The following is a 14,920-nucleotide window of genomic DNA, read 5'->3' on the forward strand; positions in this document are numbered from 1 at the left end:
TGAAATTAAATGAAGATAATAATACCAAAGAGTTTGTGCGTGTAATCATTTTCTGGAAGAAAATGAGTATTATCTGACAGAATTGCAGGGGTGCCAATACTTTTGGCCAACACTGTATATGGGGCCTTAGCCTAAAAGAGCAGGACAGTGCAAACTTTCTAGAAAAATCCCGCTAAAACTGTTGCTCTTGTACCAAGCTGTTCTGTTCTGTCTCGAGAATATATAGGCAGGAGTGATGGGACATTCAGAAAGCTCCTAAGGGCTTATGTACGCTGCCATGTCACAGGTCCATTTTCTTTCTGCCAGAGGTAAATGGGGTCTTTATTTTATCTTTGTAAGCTGTCAATTTCATAAAGAGACACTCATTTTTTCACTGTCAGATTCCATTACAAAGAGACAAGTACATGTTCTTCTCATACAGTATAGAAAAGATAAGGAAAGTAGATTTTTGTAACTGTAAAAAAAAAAAAAATTGGAGTGAAGTGCCCAATTGTTACTCCGACAACTAGTAACTCTGTGCTCTTATCTGCTCAATCCTAAGTAAAAATTACTACAATGATAACTATGTGAGAAAACTGGAAACTAAGTGTTTCCTAATCTTCTTATTTTCCCACTATATGTGGCCGCCCGTTGTTGGGCTACAAGTTGTAGTCTGTCAAGAGCTTTCCTAGCAAGTTTCAGTATTAGGTAGATTTACTGTTTGTACCTCCAGAGTTGTGTAAATTTGGCAAATTTGGCAATGTAGGCCATCTAAGAGTGACTTAGAAGAAAGTGCCATGATGCATCAGAAAGAGCATGTGGTTTAAAGTGCAAGATCTGTTAGATGGTGGAAACAGTAGTAGTTCAGTCTTAGAGAGATTTAGTTTCAGATAGAGCGAGGACATGATATTAGAGACAGCAGAGAGACAGTCACTGGTGTTCTGTATGAGTGCAGGGGTGATGTTATGGGAAGATGTGTATAATTGGGTGTCATCAGCATAAAGATGGTACCTGAAGCCAAATCTGGCGATGGTTTGTCCAATGGGGGCTGTGTAGAGAGAAAAAATCAGGGGGCCTAGGACCGAGCCCTGAGGAACCCCAACAGCAAGGGAAAGAGGGGAGGAAACAGAGCCCGCAAATGACACGCTGAAAGTGTGGTCTGAGAGATAAGAGGAGAACCAGGAGAGCGCAGTGTCATTGAGGCCGACTGAGCGGAGCATAGTGAGGAGGAGATGATGGTCAACAGTGTCAAATGCTGCAGAGAGGTCCAGAAGAATAAGAAGAGAGAAATCACCATTGGATTTAGCCGTCAGGAGATCATTGGAGACTTTTGTGAGAGCCGTTTCAGTAGAGTGCAGAGCGCGGAAACCAGATTGTAAGGGGTCAAGAAGAGAGTTAGCAGAGAGATAGTGGATTAAACGAGAATAGACCAGGCGTTCCAAGAGTTTAGAGATGAAGGGGAGGTTAGAGACGGGTCGATAGTTAGCAGCACAGGACGGGTCCAGGGAGGGTTTTTTCAATATCGGGGTTATAACAGCATGCTTGAAGGAGGATGGGAAGATTCCAGAAGAGAGAGAGAGGTTAAATATTTTAGTAAGGTGAGTGGTGACAGCAGGCGACAGAGATTGGAGAAGGTGTGAGGGGAAGGGGTCACTACTGCAGGATGTAGGGCGAGATGAAGAAAGTAGCTGGGAGACTTCCTCTTCTGTAACAGGTTCAAAAGATGAGAATAGACAGTCTGAGGTGCAATTGGTGAGGGTATCAGTACTATGGTAGGTGTGGGAATCAATGCCACCTGGGGCTTGGGCAGTTATTTCCTGACGGATCTTATAAATTTTAGCAAGGAAATACGTGGCCAGGTCATCAGCACTAAGGTCTGTGAATGGCGTCTGCACCTTGGGTGTGAGTAAGGAGTGAAAGGTTTCAAAAAGCCTTTTAGGGTTGCTGGAGAGAGAAGAGATGAGGGCGGTGAAATAGTCTTGTTTGGCTAGGTGAAGGGCAGAACTATATGTTTTAAGCATGAACTTGAAGTGGAGGAAGTCTGCAGGTGAGCGTGATTTTTCTCCAGAGACAAAATCCCTTCATCCAGGATCTAGGAACTGATTAAAAGCTACAGGAAGCAACTAGAGGCTGTTATCTTTGCGAAAGGAGGATCTACTAAATATTAATGTCACTTTTCTGTTGAGGTGCCCATACTTTTGCACCGGTCAAATTTTGGTTTAATGCATATTGCACATTTTCTGTTAGTACAATAAACCTCATTTCAATCCTGAAATATGACTGTGTCCATCATTTATTAGATATATCAAACTGAAATGATTGTTGCAAACACCAAAATATTTAGAACTAAAATTGATTAAGATTAATAGGGGTGCCCAAACTTTTTCATAGGACTGTAGGCTTCAGCCTTTCTGAGCCACGTGGAATTTGGAAGAGCCTATGTTGATAGTTGTAGGCAATACCTCAGAAGACACAGGGTTGCAGGTGAAACATCTTTTAACTTTACTGAACAACAGTGCAAATGGCAACAAACAGTTTCAGCAATGATGGTGATGAAGATCTTATGTAATAATTCTACTGTGGGCATAGTGTAAGATGTAGTGTAATGGTTTAACTGTCAGATTCCACACAATTAGCACCAATATCTTGAAACTCCTCTTAGCAGTTATCAGCAGCTCACTTATCCCTGTCTTAGGGATTTTTCGCTAGTTCTGCCCCTATTGTGCACAACCTCTCTCCTGGAAGCTCAGCAAAGACTTCTAAAAATTTGCTGGATGGTATGAACCATTGGCTCTAATGACACCATGCCCAGTGGAAGAGCTCATAAATTGATTGCATCACAGGTACATATATAAAACTATACAATGGCATAACTAAGGTCTTAGGGTGCATTCACACTGAGTAAACGCTAGCTTATTTTGTAAAGTAAAATTACACTTGTAAATTTTGCTATCCCATTGACTTCAATGACATTTTACAGGCGTATTTTTACAGGCGTATTTTTTACAGGCGTATTTTTACACTTGTAAAAAAATATCATTGAAGTCAATGGGATAGCAAAATTTACAAGTGTAATTTTACTCTACAAAATAAGCTAGCGTTTACTCAGTGTGAATGCACCCTTAGGGTGCATTCAGACTACGTAACGCCGGGCGTGTATGAGAGCCGTACACGCCGGCATTACGGCAGACTGCCGAACACTTCCCATTCACTTCAATGGGAGCGCTCGTAACAGCGGCGTTTACGAGCGCTCCCATTGAAGTGAATGGGAAGTGTTCGTCAGTCTGCCATAATGCCGGCATGTACGGCTCTCATACACGCCCGGCGTTACGTAGTCTGAATGCACCCTTATGGGCGTTGATGCAAACTTTTGTCCGTGGCCCCCTACCTTTTGCCTAGAGCGAATTCTTAATAGTGGTGGTTACAGGTGCTGCAGCAGCATCTGAGATACTTGAAAAGGATACAGCTTTGGAACCCACAACTGCAGTACTGGGACAGTATTATGTGGTCCACAGTGGCCCCACACAGTATTATGTGCTCCGCAGTGGCCCCCAAACAGTATTACATGATCCATAGTGACCCCTACACAGTATTATGTGTTCTGCAGTGGCTCCCACACAGTTATATGCTCCACAATGGCCCCCACACAGTATTATATGCTCCCAAGAGTCCCCTCCCTCCTATAGTCAGTGATATTATTACACCCTGGGGTCTCCCCAGGAGAAGTCATTAAAAATAACAAGCACTTATACTCATCTTACCTCAACTCACCATGGTATCCTCGCTCTGTCCTGCTGTATGTGGCATCCTATTCTATCTGGCGACTGAGGTTTTGTGCTCCAACAATGGGGCATGATAACATAATTATGCTGGTACACCCCATGTGACTGTAGCATCCCGGAGTGAACTGCTATATGTTTTATATTTGTCACTTGTATCTCGAGGTTGTCTTGTTTGTCAGAAACAGCTGAGACAATTGATCAGGGAAGGGAAAGCCAACTACAGACGGAAGATGGAGCTACAGATGGGGGAGGGTAGAATCTCTGAGGTGTGGGACAGCCTTAAGGCAATTTCAGGACACAAGGAAAAGACAAGGCACCGAACAGTAGGGGACAGGAAGTGGCTTAACGAGCTTAATCTATTCTTCAACAGATTCGACTCCAAGCAAATGCTCCCTCCACCAGCATGTCAGCTAACCGCCCTCCCCTCACACACCAAGACCCAACCCCCACCGACCTGCGGTCAACTGCAATCTGACTATCTGATTCTGCAGGAGTCTCAGGTGTGTAAGGAAATGAAGAACATTAGAGCGAACAAAGCGGGGGGACCAGATGGTATAAGCGCAAGAGTTCTTAAAATGTGCAGTGACCAGCTGTGTGGTATTATAACGCACATGTACAATATGAGCCTGAAGCTGGGGGTGGTACCTCAACTGTGGAAAACATCTTGCGTGGTACCAGTCCCAAAGAAACCCAACCCGATGGGCTACAATGACTACCGACCTGTAGCACTGACATCCCACCTGATGAAGGTCCTAGAGAGACTGGTCCTGACACACCTACGCCCCCTAGTGAGCTCCGCTCTGGACCCCCTCCAGTTTGCCTATCAGCCAGGCATTGGGGTAGATGACGCCATCATCCACCTTCTTCATAGAGCTCTCTCTCACCTGGAGAAACCCGGGAACACTGTGAGAATAATGTTCTTTGATTTCTCCAGTGCGTTCAACACCATTCAGCCAGAACTACTGAGGGAGAAGCTGAACCTTGGTGGTGTGGACCATCACCTGTCCAACTGGATCCTAGACTACCTGACAAACCGCCCTCAGTATGTGAGAGCCCAGGACTGTGTGTCTGACACTGTGATCTGTAGTACGGGGGCACCTCAAGGTACAGTTCTTGCTCCATTCCTCTTCACACTGTACACTGCTGACTTCAGGCACAACTCATCCAGCTGTTACTTACAGAAGTACTCCGATGACTCTGCTATAATAGGCCTTATCACTGATGGCGATGATAGGGAATACAGAGACTTAAACCGGGATTTTGTTGAATGGTGCCAGCAGAACCAGCTCAGGATTAATGCTGGGAAGACCAAGGAGATGGTGGTGGACTTTAGTAAACGGAGAGGTGCTCCGACCCCGGTGGAGATCCAAGGAACATGTATTGAGATAGTCAGGACCTATAAGTACCTGGGCGTGCTCCTCAATAATAAACTAGACTGGGCTGATCACCTGGGGGCGCTGCACAGAAAGGGTCACAGCAGACTCTACCTGCTCAGGAGGCTGAGGGCCTTCGGAGTCCGGGGGACACTTCTTAGGGCCTTCTTCAACTCTGTGGTTGCCTCAGCCATCTTTTTCGGTGTGGCCTGCTGGGGAAGCAGTATATCAACCAGGGACAGAAATAGACTTGACAGGCTGATCAGGAGGGCCAGCTCTGTCCTGGGGAGCCCCTTGGACCCAGTACAGGTGGTGGGTGACAGAAGGATACTGTCTGTGGTGACCTCCATGCGGGGGAACAAATCCCACCCCATGTATGGGACCCTGATGGGACTTGGCAGCACTGTAAGCGACCGTCTGCTTCACCCCAAGTGTGAGAAGGAGCGCTATCGCAGGTCCTTCCTTCCAACCGCGACCAGGCTGTATAATCTACATCAGACCAAACGAAGAGCTCTCCGCACAGAGAACTAATGATTATGAGGATGACCATGAGGTCTTCCTCTTTCTCTTCTGTTTTTCCTTAGCTGCCATGGACTCCTAGTATATCTTCTCTTCTCAGCTTATCTGTGTCTACGTCTGTAACATATTACTCTGTATTATCCTGTATCTGTATTACTATGCTGCTGTAACACGCTGAAATTTCCCCAAGGTGGGACTATTAAAGGATTATCTTATCTTATCTTATCTTATCTTATCTTATCTTTGTCCCATCTTCTATGTTCTATATAAAATGTAAAATATAAGCCATTTCTGAATATTTGCACTTATCGCTGTTTGAATACTTCATACTACCTCATTGCCAATCACAGACCACTGGGCGGGGTTTGAAGAGAGGGTTTATAGTCCCCTGTTGTGAGCCACAGATTTAGTCCAGTCCAGTACAGCGGTTGCAGTCCTACTACACATATGCCCTGCCGTGTGGAGGCAGAGGGAGAACTCAGTTAGGAATCCAGCAGACACCAGTCCAGCAACTAGGAGGGAGTCTTCTTGTTCCAGGTTTGTTCTAGAGACAGTCCCTGAGATAGGGAGTAATTTGGTGCGTTTCTGAATATCCCAGTTTTCATCCGGAGACAGCCCCTGAGATAGGGAGAAAGTCTGATTCATCTCCGAGAGACATCTGCTTCCATGCCAGTAGGAGCAACAGAGGTGCATGACAGAAGTATTTCAGCCGAGCCTAGTTTTCAGGTACTCAAGTCTGTCAGGACGTTTTGCCCAGTTTTTCCCCTACCTGCTGAGGTAGGGAGTGGTACGGGTAGAGGAGAAGGCGAAGTGTATTTACTGCATAGTCTGTATCAACCCGGTCAACACCTCCTGAAATCAAGGCTTTGGGGATTGTAAACTGTATCTTTACCCATCTGCAAGCTGCTGGTGAATCTGTTGAAGCTGTTCAATAAAAGAGTTCTTTGGTTTACCCTGCAACACTTGACTCCTGAGTCATGCCTGCATCTAACATCAAGGGCCCTTCTGAACACCATCTCACCGGCTCAGCTAGGAGAGGTGTCCTCTCCCAACTAGAAGAGCCCCGGGGAAAACAAGACCACTATCACCTACACCAGGTAGAGCTGCAGGACCCCCCCCTCCCCCCTTGGCTGTGTCCAGCCCTGGAGAGGGATTGGAATGTGAGAGAAGCGTCTGCAGCCTAGCAGGTGGCACAGCCTGTGTCATCTTTATTGTCACTCCCCAGTCTCCTTTTTGGGGTTGTACGCTGCATGACTTCAGTTATCAGCAGTAAGAGCTCTAGAGCAGATACTGAGACAGGTCCTGTACCCCTCCGGGCCCAGTCGCACCCCTGCGCATTACCTCAATCATTACTCCACTGACTATATACAGTTTACAGACTGCATAGCAAATACATTATGCAAAAGTTTAGCAGTGTCACCAAATATTTAGTGAAATTCTCTTTTCAACATCATTGAAATAACATGCTGCTAACCAGTTTGGGTTAAAAAACTAAGTAACTCAGTAGGAAAAATAGAAATTGGCCAGCAAGTGTTCTTGGTGGGAGATATAGAATGGCAATATTCTAATCTGCTGTTTCTTGGCCAACAATACCATAATTTTCAGACAATAACCATTAAAATCCAATCCAAATCAAGTTTTCAAAAGATTAACTGTAAATTCTAAATCTCTGACAGATTCTGGATGGATACTGTATCGCCCACTCATTGATGTATCTGCCGATCAGAAGTTTGGCATGTGGGAACAGGAACAGCACCACAATTTCTGTTTCCATGGAAAAAGCCTTGGGATTACATGAGGATACAAGCTGCCACCACAATGTTTCTTATGAAAAATATAAACCCAATCCACTTATAATGCTGTTACTGTTGGAAACCTGTGATCCCATAGCCTACGATGGGCTTGGCCAGGTTTCCAGTTGAAAAATGCGGAGAGTAAAGTCCTGTTTGCAGGACTTTTCTGTCTGCATTTTTCAAGCAGATTGAGGGACGGAATCCCTTAATGGAATTCCAGCGCCGGTTTAGGGGCTATTCACACGGAGGAAAATGGTGAGGAATTTGGTGTGGAGTTTTCCAGGCTGAAAAAAAAAAAGCCTCCCATTGGGTTTTGCTAGCTTTTTTTTCCACTAGCGGAATTTTCCACTAGCGTAAAATTCCTCTATTCGGAAAAAAACTTCTTACTGAAAATTTGAGCTATTCCACAGTATAGTAAGTATATACTGTACACAATATACTAACACTTGACATTTGATATATTGCTTAGTAAATCCTCCAAGTGGTTTCCTATTTGAATTTGTATATCAAATATGTAGCATTGAGTAACATTTGTGACCCTTATTGTTGAATATTTTAATGTGCTTTTTGGAACTGCGGAATCAAAAAAACTCTTGATTCAAATCTAGCACGGTATACATTCTCTATTAGCCAGCATTTCAGCAGCACTGCATAGTGCATGGATGGGCTGTCATAATGAAAATGCAAATAGCTAACTGTTTCTACATATGGATGTCCTGGAGTTTTAGCTGACATAACAGATGGTGTTTGACGTATTTCAAGCCAAAGGATTCGAGGTGACAGAAACACTAACTTTGTGGCAATCATAAACGATCAGATTAATCAAGGGCACAAGCGGCATAAGCCCGGCTGTGACAGTATCTAATGTCTGGAATTTATTTTTGCTGCTTTTGGATGTCACAGTATTATCGGCGGGCAGAACATCTCAGCATCAGATATTGCAAATGTGAATTTAAATTACATTGAGACAAAAGAGGAAGTGTGTATAATATGTCAGTGTATAATATGTCCTTTAGAATCAGACAGAAACTCCTTTAAGTGTGTTACATATCTTTCATACATTTTCTGACCAACTATCGGTATCTAACGTCCATTTGACATCTGTTTACCAGGTTAAAAAAAAAACAAAACAAAAAAACAACAGAAGAACGTCATTGGTCTATTCTTTTTTTCTTCTCCTAACCAGTCCACTGATTTGTTTTTAATGTAATACATAAAAAAAAACAAAAAAACAGACAAACATTAAAAACAGACTCATAGACCTCTAATGGATCCATCAGGCCAGAAAAACAAGCAAAAGTAGGACAAGTCCTAATTTTTAACGGATGTTATTCATATTCTGTTTAAAATAAGGATGTGCGTATGAACCCATTAACTTCTATTGGTCTAAAAACAACTGTGTGATGGGCAATAAAAAAAAAAAGTCTGCTGTCTGTTTTCCACTGTCATGTGCATTAGGCCTAAAGCTGTATTCACAAGACAGTGAATAACGGCTGTATGACATTTTTTTAACTGATGAAACACGGCTGCTGGGGGCTATTTACATGTTATTTTGATATAGGTCACATCCTATTTTTCTGTTTTCTCAGACCCCTCCATAAACTCAAATGTATGGGGAATCTGTGAAAATGGGTGCTCCTTGGGTGCAAGTTGGTCGTATAAAAATGTACATCTTTCACAGACATTTTACACCTTAGGGCTCGTTCACATGGGGACAGAGGTGACAGATTTCGGTGTGGAATCCATGCCATAATCCGCCCCCTCACAATGGTGGTCTATGGAGATCACTATCTTTTTTCCGTGAGCAGCATGTTGCTAGCGAGCTGCCCTTTCTTCAGGCGGATTCTGTGGTTCATTGAGTGGCGGCGTCCGCCTTGCGGCAGCACCCTCCGGACTAGGGCCATTCATTTTGGGCCTACTCTGGAGCAGGAATCCGCGACCGACAGTCATGGCAGGCATATTTTGGTCCTGATTTTGACGCAAGATCAAAATACGCTATTCCATGCCCATGTGGTTTAGGCCTTAGTCATGTGAATGTAGCCCAACACTCCAGATAACTTGAGGAAACAGGAATTATTTAACCCTTTGAAGAAATTTTAATTTCCCATTTTTGTTTTTTGTCCCTATCGTCCAAGAACCATCTTTTTATATTTTTTCGATCAAAGTAGCTATAAGAGGGCTTGATTTTTGCAGAACAAATTGAACTTAATAATGACCTCACTTAATACTTCACAGAATGAACTTGAAATTTGGGGAGCAAAAATCACAATGGGATAAAATTGGAAAACTATTCAGACCATTTCTTATAGGTTCTGCTTTTACGGCTTTCACTGCCTGGCAAAAATCACACATTACTGTGGCTTTTTAATATTTCCAACATCAATAGCTGTACAAGGGGATTTTTTTATTAGTTTTCACAGATACCATTTTGGGAACGCACACATGTGGACAAAATTGTTGGTACCCCTCGTTTAATGAAAGAAAAACCCACAATGGTCACAGAAATAACTTGAATATGACAAAAGTAATAAATAAAACTACATGTTGATAAGCCACAAAGCTTCTGGGAGAATGTCCTATGGACAGATCAGACAAAAATCGAACTTTTGGCAAGGCACATCAGCTCTATATTCACAGACGAAAAAATGAAGCATATTTTGAAAAGAACACTGTCCCTACTATGAAACATGGAGGAGGCTCTGTTATGTTCTGGGGCTAATTTGGCACAGGGTGTCTTGAATCTGTGCAGGGTACAATGAAATCTCAAGACTATCAAGGGATTCTAGAGAGAAATGTGACCAGTGTCAAAAAGCTTGGTCTCAGTCACAGGTCATGGGTCTTGCAACAGGAGAATGACCCAAAACACACAGCTAAAAACACCCAAGAACGGCTAAGAGGAAAACATTGGACTATTCTGAAGTGGCCTTCTATGAGCCCTGACCTAAATCCTATTGAGAATCTTTGGAAGAAGCTGAAACATGTTGTCATCTAGAAAAGACATCCTTCACACCCAAGACAACTGGAGCAGTTTGCTCATGAGTGGGCCAAAATACCTGCTGAGAGGTGCAGAAGTCTCATTGACAGTTACAGGAATTGTTTGATTGCAGCGATTGCCTCAAAAGGTTGTGCAGCAAAATATTAAGTTAAGGGAACCATCATTTCTGTCCAGGAATGTTTCATGGGTTTTATTTTATTTTTTTAATTCTGTTGAAGCAAAAAGCAATGTCTGACTTTCATTTGATCATTTTCATGGATTTTTTTATTATTATTTTTGCCAGATTCAAGTTATTTCTGTGACCATTGTGAGTTTTTCTTTCATTAAACAAGAGGTACCAACAATTTTGTCCACGTGTGTATGTCATTTACATTACCTTTAGGCTAAGGTGAAAAGCAAAACGTATGAAAAAACAACAGCAGAGATAAACACAGTGTAAATGCATTATATTGTTGCATTGAGGTTTTTCTTCTATTAAACCTATAACGATGTGGGCTTTAGTCATTTTTTTTTTTTCTTAAATGACAAAAAATGGTGATTGACATTTTGATTTTTTTTCCTGCACAGGATAAATGGTTTTACATTTTAATATAACCTGGGTATTTTTAATTGTCGCTATACTAAAAAACTGTTACTTTTGATTATTTTTAAATTGTACAATTGGGAGAAAGGTATTTTAATTTTAGCAAACCCACACTCCACCCACCCACTTTTCCAATGACTGTGTTTTTTGTTTGTTTGTTTGTTTCTTGGAATGAAATATCATGCTGCAAAAATTTGGGAAAATGCTCACAATTCTGCAGCTAAAATTAACATACTGTATTTTTCAAAAATTATATTGAAAATACAGCTTTTTCACAGCTTTGCTTTTTTTTCCTGTAGTTCTGTTCTTTTTGACACATTAGAAATGATTGATCCGGCCCTCAGTGGCCTCAGCAGGGAACTGGGGTATAACTTGAGGGGGTGCAGTAACACCGGGGCCCAGGAGCTTGGCATCAGTATTGAGATTGCAGCTTCCATCTTGTCCATAAGCCATGGAGCCCCACAGATTAATCAACCTTAGGGCCCGTTCACACGGAGTATACGCTCGCTGATTCTGAACGTGTAACGCATTCCGAATCAGCGGCGTTAAAACAGATCCCATTGCTTTCTATGGGAGCCGGCATATGTGCACTCCCCATAGAAATCAATGGGCTGCTTTTTTCCTATTGCAGAATATTTCAGTACTATCATTTCATCCCAGGTGTCTTTGTGCACAATGGCATCAGAAGTGTATGTGCCACATGCAGATGTTCAAGCGAAAAAAACACTTCATTGCAATATACAATAAATACAAACTAAAACATATCTTCTTGAGTTTTTTCTTTATTGGACACATCACATAAGGAAATCAGTATTTTCTATCAGCATGCAAAGGAAGACAGGTTTATTTCTAAATTCTTGGTAACACCAGTTTAGGTCTGTTACTTTTCTGGTAAATTCACATCATGCTCTTTGATATGCAAACATCAGCATATAAGTCAATGCGCCATTTCAGTCCATAGGTGCATGCGCTATTTACAGAGAAAAAATATTTCTGTTCAGCTGATGTGTCTGATAATGACGCATCCAGTCCAGTGAAGAAATACACACGTGAATATGGAGAAATTATCCTAATATTGGTTTATCAGAAAACACAAAAGTTAACCAGTAATTGACTGTGTTTGCAATGCTGATTGTCTGGAAAAAGAAAAGTGACAAGACAATGCATTTGGCATCAGTGCCAGTATAGGATATTCTTTCCAAAACAGGTAATGCAGTCAGTAATCAGGTTTTTCGGTTGGATTACAGTAGAAGTATCACTCACAAATAGAATCACAATGTATTTACTTATATAAATTATGTACATCAATACATTGGTTGTATCAAGGCCAAATGTTTACAATGTGATCACATTTCTGCTGTCATGGTGTATTTGCTGAACCTACTTAAAGGGGTCATAAAGAGTAAGAAGAATATGGTTGCTTCCTTCCAAAAACAGCGCCACTATCGTTCATTGGTTGTATGCTATATTGTTTTGTAGCTCAACCCAATTCATTTAAATGGAGCTGCGATACCAGGCACAAACCATGGGCAGGCGTGCTTCACTGTTTCTTTATAACCCCTTTAAAAAATTTAAGTAGACATAATTGTGAATATTTTAGTACAGATGAACCAATAGGATTCTGTTACTTCTCTAGTGTGCTTTAAACAAACATCTCATTAGTTTCTTGAAGTCCACAGTTAATAAATACCCAAGGTCTTATTTATCTAAAAAAAAAGAGCCTTGCTTTGGGCAACAAGCTAGGAATAAAGTAGTCCCCTATAAAGGTCACATGACTGGTATTTGTATATTAACCTAATATTACTGCTTATATTATGCGGAATTGTTCTGATATCATATTCATACACCGTGTACCCCACCAGTACTTCAGGTTGTATTCCATTATTGCAGCGGCATCAAGACAAAATGAAGGCTTTATAGGAAACATTACAAATCCAGAATACCTACTCGGGCTGATGGCTCCCTTGTCCTAAGAGCTACAATAACTGTACTGGATGGAATATGTACTCTGTGCGACATGTTGTTACATCTGACATAAGTCTGGGCCTTATTTAAGAAAAATTTCCACCGTAAAATCCTTTTCTCTTTGCTTTCACTGGGGACACAGAACTGTGGGTATAGATCATGGTTCTGTGTCCCCACTGAAATGAGCAAGAAATCCATCATTTTTGGAAACAGTTGAGGCATAACTGATCCAAAAAGGTGATGTGGCTTAAGAAACTACACCCTAAAAGTGGATGGCTTCACTATATTTAGGAACGACCCAGGGGTGGGGTCTAGACATGCCTATTTTACCAACTTCAAAGTTAGTAAATATGCCATAACTACCAATCAGAGCTTTAACATGGAAAAAGCTTTGTGATTGTTTACTATAGCCAGTTCTTCTGCTAGACAGCTTTGATAAGGCTCAATGAATTCTGAAAAACATTGGCATGGGAAACTTTCAAGATAAATCTGGATCACATTCCTCATTCTAATTTCATTTGGTCTAACTAAAATAAAATCTAGAAAAGTCCCAGAGTTACAAGTAAGACAGGCCAACATGAGCTTTTTTATACTACCATCTTATTAAATTCCAGAACATTACAAAGGAGACACTTTACAGAATAGGAGATTAGATAGTTATCAAGTACTGTATACTGGTAAACTTTTACATACCCTGTGAACTGAATAAGAAACATGATATCCTATGGAAAAAATACTATAATATTTACATCTACATTGATATAGCACGGTAAGCATCTGAAACCATGCAAATGGCAGAAATGCTCTATCACTACTGAGAATAAAGCCTCTGTAACATCTTCCAAGCAGAAGGTTCCAGGTGTATTTAGAAAAGCAGAGACTAGTTACTTGGATTCTGTGTAGAAAAGATCCTAGAAAATTCAAGACTGTGATGTCTTCATGCGGAGTTGAAAATCAGAAGCATTGTCTAGATATCTACTCAACAGCACTGAACATTTCCAGGTGGTCTAGAAAAATACAAGTTAGTCCATTGTCACAATATTAAAGCTGCAGCTACTCTCAGTGGGATTAGTTATAAACCTAGGAATTTATGAGGGTGGACAGAACAAGTCTAAGACACCACACATATTAGAGGAATGGTGTGCAGATAGTGAAATTCCATAACAATGTAGGCCATTGAGTTCTTAAAGATGATCAAGGTGACTAAATGTAAGATCAGTATAGTAACCTGTCGTCAGACAAGGACTAACTGACTAACTATAAGTACAACCTCAAATGGAGTAAAGAAACGCTGGAATAGAAAGTGATTATGAAAATTTCATAGTCACAAATATGAGATCCTCAATTGATTCACTTTTAATTCAGCTGTTCTTCACTCAAGCATCTTAGTACAAAGGATACATCTATGAAGTCACCTTGACCACATTTATGGTTTACACAAAGCACAATATAGTTCATACTAAGTGCCGTCTAATGTATACAGTGAAAACTCCTTGAGAGGAGCATCTGAAATTGCAGTAAAAAGTGGTCTACAAAAGGTGGTCCTCTCAAGGGAATGGCCAATCTACAAAGAATATAAGGGAATTAACACTTGTCATAGCAAAGAGGTGGTCTTTCAGAGAACAGTCACTGTATAATACACCAAACTCCAATAATTAATATCGGGCGTTAATGTCTATAAAGGGATGCAAATGCCATGACAAAATTAAAGGAACTTATACTACTCTATGTCTTGCCACCGCTTTTTTCAATGGGAAATCTTACTTTAATTTACTGTATTCATCTATACTATGACAATTTATGTGAATTATAACGAAGTACGTTTATTGGGTCTTTAGCTCTCTCCAATGAGTCTCGAGTAACATTTAATACAAAAGATAAATAGGTGAATAAAAAAATATATTAGCTTGAATTATGAGCTTAAAACTGAA

Source organism: Leptodactylus fuscus, chromosome 1 (genome assembly GCF_031893055.1).
Source record: "Leptodactylus fuscus isolate aLepFus1 chromosome 1, aLepFus1.hap2, whole genome shotgun sequence".
NCBI lineage: Eukaryota > Metazoa > Chordata > Amphibia > Anura > Leptodactylidae > Leptodactylus > Leptodactylus fuscus.